General features: G+C 42.5%; 1 protein-coding gene across 2 annotated transcripts in view; it reads left to right on the top strand.

Annotated features, from left to right (window-relative positions):
• Positions 1 to 718: 718 nt before the first annotated feature.
• The window catches only part of IL1RAP (interleukin 1 receptor accessory protein), a 406,084-nt gene continuing 393,601 nt past the window's right edge, over positions 719 to 13,201 (top strand). Inside the window, exon 1 of one of the 2 annotated variants that reach the window (XM_073626394.1) lies at positions 719 to 979. The gene's annotated coding sequence lies outside the window, so the exon portion shown is untranslated. The remainder of the gene's footprint in view (positions 980 to 13,201) is intronic. The other variant, XM_073626396.1, reaches the window with a different exon arrangement.

Genomic DNA, 13,201 nt, shown 5'->3' with positions numbered 1-13,201 from the left:
GCATTTCGGCAAAATGCAAAATGCATCAAAAAACGCGCTAGTGTGAATGGAGCCTAATAGAGAGCAATAGAGGGGACTTTGTTGAATAGATTTTTTTTTTTTTAACCAGAGTTTAGGGCAGGAAGTAATGGCAGTTCCTCTTTGGTTGCTTTCACACTGCGCTGTTGCAAAAACGCACATGCTGTGTTTTCAGGCCTGGCTCACACCTATGCATTTTTTTTTTTTGTGCGTTTTCAGTTTTTGCAGAAACACACTACAGCCCATTTAACATGGTTTCCTATGGATGTAGTTCACATTTGTGCATTTTATGGAAAGGACCAGGGACTTTTTTTCTGGTTTTTGGTTCCATAGATTTCAATGAATCAAAAGCGTGTATTGAAAAACGCAAAATGCACCTGGGATATGCAAACTGCAACCCGCATAGGTGTGAACCAGGCCTTTAGTGAGTTTGTGTGTCCATTACCCAGCATGCTGCATTTCAGCTCCGTGCACACTGGGCTTAAAACAAAAATAACTCTGGTTCCCTTGGCAAAAAAAAAAAAATCGCTCATATAGAGCGTTTTTGTACACAGTTTGAGCGAGTTCAACGGTTTTTATGTCAGAAAGCTCCAAGCAGAAACTCAAACCAGAAGGGTTTTTTTCCTGCCTCTAAAACGCTGAGCTCAAAATATGTCCTAATGTGCTCCGCTCCTGTCCGTATCTCCAGCACTCAGCCGCGCACATGGACGAGCAGGGAGCGCGCACAGGGAGCGCGCATGTGTACAGGGATGCCGGGGATGCGGCGCTGGGTGTAGCCGGGGATCCGGGGGAGGTGCCGCAGGAGCGGGCAGAGAAGAGACGAGCAAGGCACAGTAAAGTGGCATGGAAAGTGTATGGGGGACCGGCGGCGGGGCTGCCACTGCCATGTGTGTCCTATGGATGAGAGTACAGGAGCTTCCCTGAGCAGGACTGGGTGCTAGAGACCCGGACAGAACGACAGGTAAGAGCACAGTGTCCTAGGGATCCCCTGTGTGTACCTGTGTGCGATCTGTCTGTCCGATCTGTACCTGTGTGCGATCTGTACCTGTGTGAGGATGGACAAGTTCTTGATCACTGGATTACAGTCCAGCCACTTTCCTCCTCCATATAGTGGGCTGCCTCTGTATCATCCCCTCCTCATACCAGGACAGTGCTGTGATTGAATGACATGACAACTTCTAATGACTAGAGCCTCCAATGTGTCACCCTGGCTGGATCAGTAAGGTGTGTGTCAGGAGCAGTGACAGGTCAGTTTGGGGAATGATGAGCTGTGTAGCAGGGTGGGATGAGGAATCAGAGGGTACACTATTAATGTGTACACCCCTCCTTCCCTTATACCTGTCACCATACAAACACATTTACCTTAAATGCCAACAACGACCCAACTTTATGATGTTTGATGTCCGACTCTTTCCTCTGATTATATTCCATCAGGTCCTGTGTGTCATATGTCTGGCTTTGCCTGAGAAAAATGCATGTAATCCTAAGAATAAATCAGTTATCTTCTACTGGGGATTGCTGTGATGGACTGCTTGTTGCACTTCGTTCTTCAACGTCTCCAGTCCTTAAACATCTCCATCTCCTATCTCCATCCTTAAATGTCTCCAGTCCTTAAACATCTCCATCTCCAATCTCCATCCTTAAATGTTCCCAGTCCTTAAACATCTCCATCTCCAATCTCCATCCTTAAATGTCCCCAGTCCTTAAACATCTCCATCTCCAATCTCCATCCTTAAATGTCCCCAGTCCTTAAACATCTCCATCTCCAATCTCCATCCTTAAATGTCCCCAGTCCTTAAACATCTCCATCTCCAATCTCCATCCTTAAATGTCCCCAGTCCTTAAACATCTCCATCTCCAATCTCCATCCTTAAATGTCCCCAGTCCTTAGACATCTCCATCTCCAATCTCCATCCTTAAATGACCCCAGTCCTTAAACATCTCCATCTCCAATCTCCATCCTTAAATGTCCCCAGTCCTTAAACATCTCCATCTCCAATCTCCATCCTTAAATGTCCCCAGTCCTTAAACATCTCCATCTCCAATCTCCATCCTTAAATGTCTCCAGTCCTTAAACATCTCCATCTCCAATCTCCATCCTTAAATAACCCCAGTCCTTAAACATCTCCATCTCCAATCTCCATCCTTAAATGTCCCCAGTCCTTAAACATCTCCATCTCCAATCTCCATCCTTAAATGTCTCCAGTCCTTAAACATCTCCATCTCCAATCTCCATCCTTAAATGTCTCCGGTCCTTAAACATCTCCAATCTCCATCCTTAAATGTCTCCGGTCCTTAAAAATCTCCAATCTCCATCCTTAAATGTCTCCGGTCCTTAAACATCTCCAATCTCCATCCTTAAATGTCTCCGGTCCTTAAACATCTCCAATCTCCATCCCTAAATGTCTCCGGTCCTTAAACATCTCCAATCTCCATCCCTAAATGTCTCCGGTCCTTAAACATCTCCATCTCCTATCTCCATCTCTTATCTCCATGCTTTAAATGTCTCTGGTCCTTTAAACACCTCTAATCTCTGTCCTTAGACATCTCCACTCCCCTTAAACATCTCCAATCTGCAATCCCTGTCCTTAAACATCTCCAACCTGGAATTGCTGACTTTATTAAAAAAAGGAGCTTGTGTATAGTTGGGGGCTCATTCACATCATATGCACTGAAACTCATATAGAAGAAAAATAAATGTGTTTCCAGAAGCCTAGTTTTATACCATCGCACTGCTTTCATGTGCATTTACAAAAAAAAAAAAAAAAAAAGAAGAAGAATGCTGCATTTTTCGCACTGGAACACACTGCACACACATGTAACTAAAAAAAAAAAAAAAAAAAAAAAAAAAAAAAAAGAAAAGCTGTACAGCAAATGCATTACAACACATGTAAAGATGCATGTGGAATGACACACTGAACACAGGGATTGCCATGTAAATGAGCGCCTAACCCCTGCTTTTAAATGCCTTCTCTATGCTTTGCATTGGCATCCATGAATTGTAGCCATTTGTTTAGAGCTGACTTTTCCCCAACATACTACAGAGAACATTGAGACCATTCACATCGGTCCCCGTCCCTGAACAGGGGTACTGTCTCATTTCCCCACCACGGACACTTCTCTACGGATGTGATGTGACAAGTTTTAGTGTTTTTAGTGTCCCTGGGTGCCTGTGTTCTGCTCATGTCATTTGAAGCATCTTTGGATGATCTGGAATAAATGGGATCATATGAAGCAGTGTTAATTGCTTTTGCCGTGCGTGACTTTTACTGCTCTATAGAAGTGAGCGCACAGTAAATGCATCTCCTATACATTTTACATGTAAACCTTTTCTCCTTGCTGCTGCTTCCTTAGCTTTTGAAAGGAGTAAACATCTTTTCTTCTGCCTTGTTTTTGTCAGTATTGGAATAGTTCTAAATATGTATGCCGAGAACAGTGGTATCGGGGTTCTTTTCACTCATTAGAAAGCACAGAAGGCTCAGCATGCTTTATTCCACTGTCATTATCTTCTAGGTGCTTCACCTCATTGCTGTTCTGGTTCTGATATTTTATTTTAATCCAATCGATGTGCAATTTAACCAAAACCATCAAATCTGCAAACTATTGAAGAGCCATCACTTCCCTTCTGATCAATTTAGACCCAGTTTTAATCAGATATGATCAAGCTGAGCTGATTCACCAGAGCAAAATAATATCAATCAGTTTTGCATCTGTGGCAGCATTGAGATACTTTGTTCAAGGAAATGATCGTATTTCAATCAGATTACAGGAAAATGATCGTATTTCAATCAGATTACATGGTGGAAACAGAGATACGAATGACATCTGATGATTATGATAAGTTATGATCCTACCTTAACTATCAATCAAAATCCACTTCCCTGTGCATGACATATTGATGAATTGGTTGTCGACTATAGATCAGTTATTCCTCTCAAAAGAGACTTATCAGAAAAGAAATCGATCACTTAACAAAGTGTGTCTTGCCACGATTAGGTCTAGGACATACTGCCAGTATTTTTTTTTTTCTTTACTTCTGTTTGTAAACAGTAGTCTGAAGGGCATCACATTCAGGAAATGTTTACAAAAACAATCCGACCCAACAAAACAAAAAAGGAAAAATATACCTTTTTAATTTTTTTTAATTTTTTAGTTTTTGTTACCGGACCTAATCGGACCCGAGGGTAGGCAGGTCCATTTACATCTGCTTATAAGGTCTGTCTGAAAAACTGGGGGACCTGATCGAAACACCCATGTGAAAGGGGCCTAGGGTTTCTTTCACACAGGTGGGCATTAAAAACAGGCAGCTGGGCCTCAGTTTTACCACACTTAATGAAACCGCCCACCCCGGACGTCAGAGGGAGCTGTTCACATGCTGCAGCAAATCAATGGGGCTGCATCACAACCACAAGCCAAATGCTTGGCTCACATATATTAGGCTTGGTTCACATATATGCAAATTGGATGCGTTTTTAACCATATCCAATTGGCATAACGTGTGAATTGGGCTGGCTTTCAAGGGAGCCGGTTCACACATGTCCAGGGTAGCCGCGGTGCAGTTTTAAAAAGGTTCCTGTGCGATTTTTGGGTCCGGTTTAGGTGCGGATTCAAGTAAAAATTTGCACCGGAACTGGTAAACAAAACTGCACCGGACTCCGGACTACAAACCGCAAGCAGACACATGGGAACCCAGCCTTATAATATATATATATATATATATATATATGTATATATATATATATATATATATATATATATATATATATATATATATAAACAAAAAACGCCATTTAGAAGTTGCCAGGGTTGCCTCCTGAAAGCCTGACGGTGGCTGCTTAGCTGCCCCATGGATCAATTTCAGAGCATGGGCTAGTGTGAACCCAGCCTTATGATGGCCATACTAGCTTTGGGAAATGATCATTTTCTTTCCCATCAGTCTCTCCAGAATAATAATAATTGATCTACGGTCAACAGCCTATTGGATCAATATGACATTCACAGGGAAGTGGATTTTGATTGATAGTTGAAAGTTACAATTGTAAGTTTTTTGCATGTCTGTTTTTATCATGCAGTCTCATAATCAGATCAATTCGCCCTAACCTAGTGATTCAGTTTGATCAAATCCAATTTAAATTGATCAGAAGTTTGTGAGTATTTGTTTGTTTGACAAAATTGTACGTAATAAAATCAAAGCATGTATGGCCACCCTTGAGTCCTTTTCAATCCTCTGAACAGATCCCATGCTGAATCGCAGCAGAACAAAACAAATGTCTCTTTTGTTACATCTGTATACTGTATGTTCAGGTTTTACCTCCAGACTGAAACCACATCTATGTTAGGTTGGTCCATGGCCATGTGGATGTAAATAGACGTGCGTCTGTTTACATCCTTATACCTCACATATAGGTCCCAAAACAACAGAAAAGGACACAAACCCTTTCCATTTTTTTTTTTGCAGGCCTAGATGGAATTGGAGGTAGTCAAATGTAAATGGACTTTTGTTTAAACCACCAGAAAAACTGACGGATGGATTAAATCAGAATGCTCATCTAATGCCACGTACACACGGGCACGGGTGGACTTTTTGACTGGACTGGTCCGACGGACAGAATGTCGGCGGACAATTCGACCGTGTGTGGGCTTCATCAGGCCTGCAGCGGACTTTTTCGGTCGAAAATCTGACGGACTTTAGATTTGGAACATGCTTCAAATCTTTCCGATGGACTCGAGTCCGGTCGAAAAATTTGCTCGTCTGTATGCTAGTCTGACGGACAAAAACCGACGCTAGGGCAGCTATTGGCTACTGGCTATCAACTTCCTTATTTTAGTCCGATCGTACGTCATCACGTACGAATCCGTCGGACTTTGGTGTGATCGTGTGTAGGCAAGTCCGGTCATTAGAAAGTCCGTCGTAACTCTGTTGGAAAGACCGTCTGACCTTCGTTGTCGAAAAGTCCGACCGTGTATACGCGGCATAAGAGGACCCTTAAGCCCTGTACACACGATCAGAAAATAAAACGAAAAATACTGCTTTTGAAGCGATCGCACGATAATCGGATCATTAGTACAGAGCTTTCGAGAGCCGATCATGGCAGTTCATCCGATATTATTCTATCGGACATGAACGAAAAAAATTTCCTATACGATGCCAGATCGCACAATTTTAATTTAATCATTCATTTGTATTGCATTTTCGAACGACAGCTGTATAGCTGGCGTTCGAAAATGCAATACAAATTCATTACAATACATGACATCACTTTCAAATTTTTATTCTGTCCTATGAGAATTTTCGTTACATTAGTAAACTCATCAGATTCGATCTGCAATTGTCATACAAAAAAAACGGACGGTAATTCGTTCGATAATCTTATCGTGTGTACTGGGCATTATTGCACATTTTAACTTGAGTTTGTAAATGTATATCCCAATAGCAACACTGGCTCGAGGATATGCATCTCAAGATGTTGACAGTTTGGGGTTGATTTACTAAAGCTGGAGAGTGCAAAGTCCCTGAGAGTGTGCAAAGTATACACCGCTCCTAAAGTGCCCCTGAAATCAGTGGGCAGCACCATCGAAGCTACAGCGGTGCTTTGCGGGCACTTTTAACCTTTTTTCGGCTGTTAGCGGGGGGGTTAAAAGTGCTCCGCTAGCAGCCGAAAAGCGTGCAAATACCGGCGGCGCACGCTGCCCCAGTCTGAAAGTGCACTTAGTGTCCAGGGCTGTTCGTCCATCCCTGTATGTATGTAAAAAAACACTCGGATGTCCACAGCGTAAAGTCTGTCACTGATTTGTACAGGTGACTGTACGCAACACCAGAAATACACTCATTTATTTGATGGTGTACAGCCCTCTGCATCTTTGTGAATGAGCCCTTCGGCTATATATAAACTATCCTCCTACTTTTGGTTTCTTTAAATGCAGGAAAAAATATCCAGAAGTATTCCCAAACTTTATGCTTCCCAGATCAAGTTCTCCTGCGCTTCATTGTATATGTATTTACATGCGTTTAGTAAGTTCCTAAGACCTGCATCTAAATTTGTGGTTCTTCAAACCTGCTTTGGCTATTAAGAGGGGCTTTCACTCTTCCTTTTTAAATTTTTTTTTATTTTATATTTTCTGGAGAATGTTATTGGGAGACATTTATAACATAAAAAGGTGCATGGACCCAGAACTCCCTGGTAAACAGGAGCAGAATTGGAAATTTTTGGGAGGGAGAGCTCGCAGTTTGATTATTCAAAACATATACTGTAGAAAACCAAAAAACTGGCCTAACAGGCTCCACCCATAACCAAAATATCACTTTGTAATGGACCTACATTTTAACTGTACACAGTATTATCCTAAACGTTTAGTAGTAATTTGTAGACCATATTGTGCTTGTGTGTGCATATTTTTACAATATACTGCGTGTATACCATTTTTAATCCTATAGGATCCCTGCTTTCAGAGAATAGATGGCTTGGTAGTATTTTGTACATTTTGAATTCTATACTGTTTAGTTTGGTAAGTGTATGCAAAAGTATTAAAATTGGCTTGGAGTAGGAAACATGAGAAGGACCAATGCACGGAAAAGGCTAATGTCTGTTGCATTAATAAAGTGATCTGTTTCGTAGCGATGAAGGTTGTTTTAGTTGCTCTCCTTGTCATTTACAATATCTTTGTGGGGTAAAAAACAGAGTGTGCTAGGAAAAAAAAAGAGAGAGTGTTTTCGGGGAAACCTGTAGCATTCATCAAATATTTTCTCCAGGCAGATGCTTCCAGCTCTGTTGCTTTCAGCAAAGCTGTCTTTTAAATGTGTAGAAACCCTCCCTGGAGAGCCATTGCCATACTACAGTTGTCAGGACACCTCCTTATGATTCTGTGATGGTCTCCCTCTGATGACAGTCAATCACAAACGCAGCGGCATATCATCAGAAATAGCATCGCTACATGGAATAGAAGCTCTGACAATACCACCGTAGAGGCTATAGTCAAAAGACAAATTGCTGCTGTTTCTAGTGGAAACTTGCTGTAGGAAAGCCATGTCTGCCGCTTGCTAGGGAAACCGGTTATAAAAAAAATACAGGGGCCACCATTCCTGTTCTCTTTTTTTTTTTTTTTTTTTTTTAATATACGTTTTTATTAATTTTCAAAAAAAAAACAGACAACAAACAAAAATGAATATTATTTGCAGCAATTAAAGAAACTATATACATAGAAAACAAAACACACAAAAAAAAAACAACAAAAAAAAAAAACACCAAAACAAACCCCACATACATACATACATACATACATACATACATACATACATACATTGGTCATACCTGGTTCCTATGCCAGTTTGATTTTAGAGAAAGGTGTCATCCCGTGTTACATATGTACACCTAGAGGCCAATAACTAATGGAGAGATTGCAAAGAGTCATATTCCTCTAGGAGGCTATTGAGGCTGTAGAGGGGTCCGTGAGCCATTTGGACCAAACCTTTTCATATTTGAGGAGACAACCCTTATTTATATGTGTATAATAATAATAATATGTATAATGGTAAGCTATTATTAATGAGTTGTTTCCACAAAGTCAGCGATGGGGGGGGGTGGTTTTCTTCCAGCTGAGAGCTATGGCTTTACGAGCATAGAACAAAAGCAGCCCCACCAGAGTGCGCCCTGCTGTCGTAGGAATAAATTGCTCTATCAGACCTAAAATACATATTGGCATTGATCGTTGCAGTGGGATATATGTTATTTTGAATATAAAAGCTAGTATTTCTTCCGAATACCTTACGATAGCTGGGCAAGTCTAGAATATATGGGTAAAGTCTCCAGGAATCTCCCCACATCGCCAACAGCCAGGAGCAGAGTCTGAATTAATTTTATTTAATATATGGGGGGTGTAATATGCCCTGTGGACTATCTTAAACTGAATAAGTCTGTCTCTCAAGGAGACGAGAGAGTTGAAGGGAGAGTCCCATATATTATCACAATCATCCTCATTAAGTTCAGGGATATCCTTAGACCATTTTGATCTTAATTTCTCTAAATCAGGGAGAGAGGCAGTTGTTAAGTGAAGATACAATTTAGATGCAGCATTCTTTGTGCAATCCAACCTAAGAAGCTTCTCTAAGGCAGATTGGACTAGTTGTAGAGGAGAGCCAGAGAATTGACAGCTGAAGGCATGGGAGAGTTGAAGGAAACGAAAAGAATACGACTGAGGGATATTGAAATCTGAGATTAGTTCGGAAAAAGAAATCAAAGATTTATCCAAAATAATCTGTGTCACTGTTTTTATCTTAAAATTAGTCCAAGCACAGGGGTCGGGTAGTGAATAGAAATGCTCCAGAGTGGGATTTAACCAGAGGGGAGCATTAGGTGATATTGCCTGTAGGGGATATCGTTCAATTTTGAGGCCCTCTCCCCATACACGTAGCGTGGTAAGCATAGATGGTGTCATTGAATATGGAGCACGAGGGCCCCGAAAGATCAAAAATTTCAGCGCCTCTAGGGATCCCAGCACTGCTGCTTCTACCTGAGTAGTGGAATTTGAGGTATCTGGGTTAAGCCACCAGGCTGTAGTTACTAGCTGAGAAGCCAAGTAATATTTATGGAAATCTGGACATGCCAGGCCACCTTGGGAGGTCGGGCATACCAATGTTGCCCAGCTATACCTAGGGGGCTTTGATCTCCATATGAATGCTGAGAAAATACGATGTAGCCTTGCAAAGAAAGATTTAGGGATCCACTGGGGAGAGTGTCGAAATAAATATGTGAATTTAGGTAATACATTCATTTTTAATAAATTTATGCGTCCTAACAATGAAAGGGGTAATGACTCCCATGCCTTCAGCCGTTGTTGAGTCTCCTGGATCACAGGTGTTCAATTTAGGGATATATAGTCTGAAACCTGTCTGGAAACCACCACCCCTAGATATTTAAAATTCTCCACCCATCTTAGGGGGGCATCCATATCAGCAGTAGCACGAGCCACAGAGTCTATAGGAAATAGAAGTGACTTTTCCCAGTTTACTTTAAGGCCTGTGACTGCGGAGAAAGAATTGAGGACCTGTAGGGCCCCCCTAAGTGATGGTCCTGCGTCATTAAGAAAGAGGAGTAGGACGTCCGCATACAAGGCGACCCTTTCCTCCAGCCAGCCAACGCGCAATCCCTTAACTTGAAGGGAAGTACGGAGAGCCTCCACCAGCGGTTCCATCGCTATGGCGAAAAGGGCTGGAGAGAGGGGGCAGCCCTGTCGAGTACCCCTTGACAGAGAAAAAGACTGTGATAAGCTACCTCCCAAATTCCTGTTCTCTTTTTGACAATTATTGTTGACTGGCTGTTCTACTAACCAAGTATAATATTATACTAAGAATGCAAATCAGAAAAGTTAGAAAACTATCAAAATATTGAATCTGAAAGCTTGTTTCAGATCAGTGACTTGTGGTATTAAAGAAAGAGGGTCCGACTTGACAGCCAGGCAACTAGCGACTTAAAGGCAATCTTTACCCTTTATAACAAGTATGTGCCTATCCTTCCTGTCTCTTGAAGTAGGTGAAATTTGGGAGAAAATTATGTCAAAAACACACTGACTGCAGTCAAGTATAAAAAAGCAGACTGCATTTTCCCATTGGAACCCCTCAACACTGGCCCTGAGAACACAATACTCCTGACAATGCCTTATCTCCTGTTCTCTCCAGGACAGCAGTGTCTTTGTTCAGGGATGACCCAAGTTGACCATCTGGATTAGCCTGAGATGCTGGCTCAGAGATGACCCAGTTCATGTATACTTGGTGCCAGTACATTTTTTTGGCTGTGTTCTCTATTGTCAGATACAGATTAGTTTTATGTTGTAGCCACTCATCTGTTGATTTGCTACAAAGTTACATTTCAGTCTGATCACTGGGGGAGATGAGACTGAAAAAATGCTTCTTGCTGCTTACAGTGGACAGGTGACCTATCCGCCTAGACAAAGCCATCTACCAGGACTTAGTGATATTAACGTGGAAGTCCATGATAAAACAAAATTCCCTGTATCTATAGCTACCAACATTCTAACACTAACCTCTCTAGCCCTGAAAAGAAACTCCCTATACATACCTTTTCTGCAGGCGATCCGACCCAATCCCCAGAGGCGGAAGCTCTGCAGAGGAAATGTCCAACAATGACTGTCAAATGAATAGGAAGTGACGTCACCCATAGAGTTAACTGTGGGGCTTCGGTTGACGGATGTTTCCTGCACCTGCCTCTACAGCGAAGCCGTGGCTGACAGCTCAGCGTGAGATCAGAGCCTCCACCACTGAAGATCAGGTCGGATCGCCAGTAGAAAAGGTATGTATAGCTAGTTTTTCTTTTCAGGGCTAGAGAAGTTAGTGTTACAATGTTGGTAGCTATAGATGCAGGGATTTTAGTTTTACCATGGACTTCCACTTTAAAGCCTTTTTAAAAATAACAAACATGGTATACTTACCTGCTCTGTGCAGTTGGTTTTGCACGGAGCAGCCCAGATCCTCCTCTTCTCGGGTCCCTTGCTGGTGCTTCTAGCCCCTTCATCCTGCCGAATGCCCCCCAGCAAGTAGCTTGCAATGGGGGCACCGAGCAGGCTTGTTCCCGTGCCGCAGCTCTGTGTCCATTCTCTGCCCCCTCTCTCTCACCTCATCGGCTCACAGACTGTAATTGACAGCTGTGGGAGCCAATGGCCCCCACTGCTCTCAGAGCCTCCTGTGAGACTAGGAAGAGGGTAGAGAGGAGATTCAGTTGGGCACAGCGCTGGATTGGGGGAATAGGGGAACAACTAGTGGTAAAACTTTTTTTTTCTTAATGCAGTGAATGCGTTAAGGTAAAAAACTTTAAACTTTACAATCATTTTAAAGTCTAACTCTCGGATAAGCTAACAAGAAACAAGAGTCGTGTATTCTTACCTGAACAATGGTGTGCTTTGTGTATTTCTTCCAGATCTGTGAAGGAATCCACTGTGAAACTTTGTCTCTATTCAGAAGCTTCCTGTAATAAAAACCGGTCAGTGCTATACTCTCTATTTGTGCAGGGTGACTGGTCTTGTCTCCGCCCTCTCCTGTAGTTTTCTGAAGGCAGCCTGTAGTGGGTGCAGCTTCTGGGCTCCTCCTACAGCTCTGCTCTCTGCACAGACTATTTACAGCACAGTGGTGATGTCACTGCTGCTTTTAGAAAGTAATATCTGGGTTTCCAAAGTCATTTGGTGCACACAAAAATGGATTTGTATCTGTTATGGCTATTGAGGAATATATTCAAGTGAGTTTTTTTTTTATGTCTGGAGTTCAGCTTGAAGGACAGCTTTTCAATTACAAGATGTACAGTTTTAAGAAGAATTCCAGGCATTGTCATGTTATACATAGTTACATTGGTTCAGCTTGGACCAATGTAATTGTGTATATGACATACCTGGCTGCTGCCACTGAAAAGCACTTAAAGTGGTGTTCGACCCAAAAAATAACAAATACATGAAAATTCCTAAAAAAAAAAAAAAAAAAACATTTGGAAATTTATTATTTTTTTTTTTTAACTCACCTCTAAATGGATGTTGCTAGGGGGTCCCTCGTAGTCTGCCTCTTTCAGTGCCTAGGCTGGTGACATCACTTCCCCCTCGGCACAGGAAGGACTCGGCTCTGCACCCTCTCTCTTGTCAATCACCTGGGACCCATTACAGGTCCCAGGTGACTGAGCGGCCAATCACGGCACATGGCGCCGCTCGCGCATGCGCAGTGGGTACATAGCTGTGAAGCCACAGCCCGGCGCCCACAGTTGCAATGCCGGCGCCGCCGAACGGAGGGGGAGGTGAGCGGGGCTTCGATCCCCTGCATCGCTGGACCCTGGGACAGGTAAGTGTCCAATTAAAAGACAGCAGCTGCAGTATTTGTAGCTGCTGACTTTTAATTTTTTTTTTTAATGGGCCCTCCTCTTTAAGTAGACACCGCCACTCACCAGTGATCTCTGCTTGCTTCCAGGTCCTGTGCTGAGTAGCCAGCCTGATGCATTGTAAATGCAGGATATTGGCCGCTCATCATGGGCACCATTCAGAGAATGCTTTGGATTTTCTGAAAGAATGCAACGTGTTCTCTGATTGGATGAGGTAGAAAGCGGGACATCATTGCCCTGCTTCTCAATAAATTGCATGTAGATAGCTTGTGGGCATTTGCAGCCTACTACTTGACAGCTCCACTAAACTCTGCGCC

The sequence above is a fragment of the Aquarana catesbeiana genome, linkage group LG04 (assembly GCF_042186555.1).
Source record: "Aquarana catesbeiana isolate 2022-GZ linkage group LG04, ASM4218655v1, whole genome shotgun sequence".
Taxonomy (NCBI): Eukaryota; Metazoa; Chordata; class Amphibia; order Anura; family Ranidae; genus Aquarana; species Aquarana catesbeiana.
The sequence above is the reverse complement of the archived record's forward strand: the minus strand, read 5'-3'. Positions and strand labels throughout refer to the sequence as shown.